The sequence below is a fragment of the Cheilinus undulatus genome, linkage group 15, assembly GCF_018320785.1.
Source record: "Cheilinus undulatus linkage group 15, ASM1832078v1, whole genome shotgun sequence".
Taxonomy (NCBI): domain Eukaryota; kingdom Metazoa; phylum Chordata; class Actinopteri; order Labriformes; family Labridae; genus Cheilinus; species Cheilinus undulatus.
This window is the reverse complement of record NC_054879.1, coordinates 11224595-11227159: the sequence shown is the minus strand read 5'-3', so window position 1 is coordinate 11227159 and position 2565 is coordinate 11224595. Positions and strand designations below refer to the sequence as shown.

Here is a 2565-nt window from a genome sequence, read left to right as displayed (position 1 = left end):
TTAAGCTTATAAGGTTGTGTAATGAAGCACTAATGATTTCTGAGCATTTATTCCTCCAACCGCTGCTGCCGTCACACAGACGGTTGTGGAATGAGACATAATGATACATTTCGCAGAAGTGATTTTCCTGCCGCTATCGTGTTTTTTACATTTTTTGGCTTTGATATAATGTTCCATCCCATCACGTCATTCTTCCCGATAAATACATGAACCCGACATTCGGCATCAAATTCTGGTTAGCTGCAGATGTGGACAGTAAATATTTTTTGAACAGGTTCCCTTATCTGGGGAAAGATGAAGCACGGCTGGCACACCAACGCCTGGGAGAGAGCGTGGTGCTGAGGCTACTGGAGCCCTATGTGGGAAAGGGCAGAAATGTCACCACAGACAATTTCTTCACATTGCTCAATTTGGCAAAAACCCTCCAACAAAAACACACCAGCCTGGTTGGAACATGCAGCAGGAGCAGGCGTGAGCTTCCACCTGCGGTGCAGCAGCAGCGAGAGGAGCTGTTCTCTACGAAGGTGCTGAAGCACGACTGTGCCACCCTCACCGTGTACCAGGGCAAGCCCAGGAAGAACGTGGCCCTCCTCAGCACTATCCACCCATCTGTCACCACAGTTGGTGACAGGAAGAGAAGCCAGAGACTGTCAGCTTGTACAACATCACTGAGGTATGCTGGAGGTTTACGATTAATTTATCATGTTTTTATTGTAGAGATCATAATTGATACATTTCTCTACAGCGCTAAGGTAATTTCTTGTTGACTTTGGTTTAAGATTTTATTTCATTTTATTTTATTTTTTAGTGCTGCCATGCGGCTTGATCATAGTTTTTTATGATTTATTTCTTTATCAGGAGGGTACTTAGCAAGGAAAGGTGTTGCAGCAGCTTAGACTATTTCTATTATTACTATTTGTCTTATTATTATAATTTTTAACACGCATTGCCTGCTAATGCCCATTGTCATAGGTGGGAGTTGACGTCCTGGACCAGATGGCTCAGCTCTACACTGTAAAAGGTGCATCATGAAGATGGCCTGTTGCCATTTTTTACATGGACATGGCTGCAATAAACGCCCATGTCCTCTTCAAATGTTGCACCGGTCAAACAATCCCCAGGAGAGCCTTCATTTTGCAGCTGGCCAAAGAACTATGGGAGGAGCACCTCAGTGGCAAGGTGTTGCTGCAGTCTGTGCCACAGGAGCTGCGGCAGCCACAGGCACAGCAAACAGGAGGCAGTGCCAAATAAACACCCAGTGCAAAAAAAATAAGACCGTCGTCACCTGCAAGGGTTGCCACCGACTGTGTGTGGGAGATGCGCTGTCAGGGTTGAGAGCTTTTGCCCCAAGTGTGCGCTGTAGTTGACGGCGCTCTCCGCGGTGCCGATCCTGTTCCCTGTTCCATTTGTTCTGATCCTGATTTGTTTGTTCCATTTTTAATTGTTTTTTGCACTAGTTTGTTTTTGAATGTTCAACATTTTGCCAGTTCTAGCAACCTTATTCTGTTTGTTTATTATGTTATGTTATTATGTGAGAGTTCATGAAATACTTGCAGCGCTGTGAGAGAGAAAGAGAGAGAGAGAAATAAACAGATAGAGAGCAAAAGACCGAAAGACAGAGAGAGAGAGAGAAAGAGGAAGAGAGAGGGAGCTAGTGAGCGAAATGCAGAGCCTGCGCAAATAAAACATTTATCTTCCCATCATTAGCTTTGATTTCAGTAAATATGACCTCCTAATGCTGCAAATTCAATGAATGACCATTTTCAGTTCTTTACAACCTATACAATCTTTGAAAACTCTGTTTTGCATAATAATGTGGAACAGTGCATTTTGAGGATTTTATTTTTATTTAAATTATCATTATGAAGTTTGTTCAAAAACATTTGAATTATGCCCTAACGGCTGATGACTTGAAAAATATTCTGATTGTCATTTGCATTAATATTTAGGAAATCAGAGAAAAATGTCATTTGCTTAATAATGTGGAAAGTGGTGTAAAAGAGAAAATCTGAGAATAAGGAAAAAAGAACGAGCGCGGGACAAAGCGGTTACCTGGGATGACATTTCTTTATCAAACACTAGTTTGTTTCAAACCCTCTGCTAGCCTACAAGAAAACGAAAGAATATTAATATTTTATCATCTTAATTTTATCTAGTTACTATATAACCCCTGACTTGAAAAAAATATTTTAGGTTATTACTAATAAAGTTTCATAATAATATTTTCTTTTTACTAAAATATGAGTATTCTTCTCTATGAGAATATAAAGATGAACAATTGTACTTCTCAGTGATAATCAGAAATAAAGGCCCAACTCCAAATAAAGAGTCTCCTTCTTATGAAGGCCTGGCGCCATCATTGGTTTTGTAAGTAAAGGCCTCTGTCTTTATTTGAGGATTTATGGTACCTCAGAATCTTTCCCAGGTTGGACTGCAGGTTTTTGTATGTTCTGATGGAGTTCATGCTGGGTAAAGAGAGCAAACATTCAAAACAGTATGAATCATTTATCATTTCAGAAAATTCAAACATGAGTTGAATGTGTGACAGTGGGTGCTTAGGTAGAG

The 2565-nt window shown here is 40.5% G+C and overlaps 1 pseudogene; it reads left to right on the top strand.

Moving 5' to 3' along the window:
- Window positions 1–206: 206 nt before the first annotated feature.
- LOC121522612 lies at window positions 207–1251 on the top strand (annotated as a pseudogene).
- The last annotated feature ends 1314 nt before the right edge of the window (window positions 1252–2565 follow it).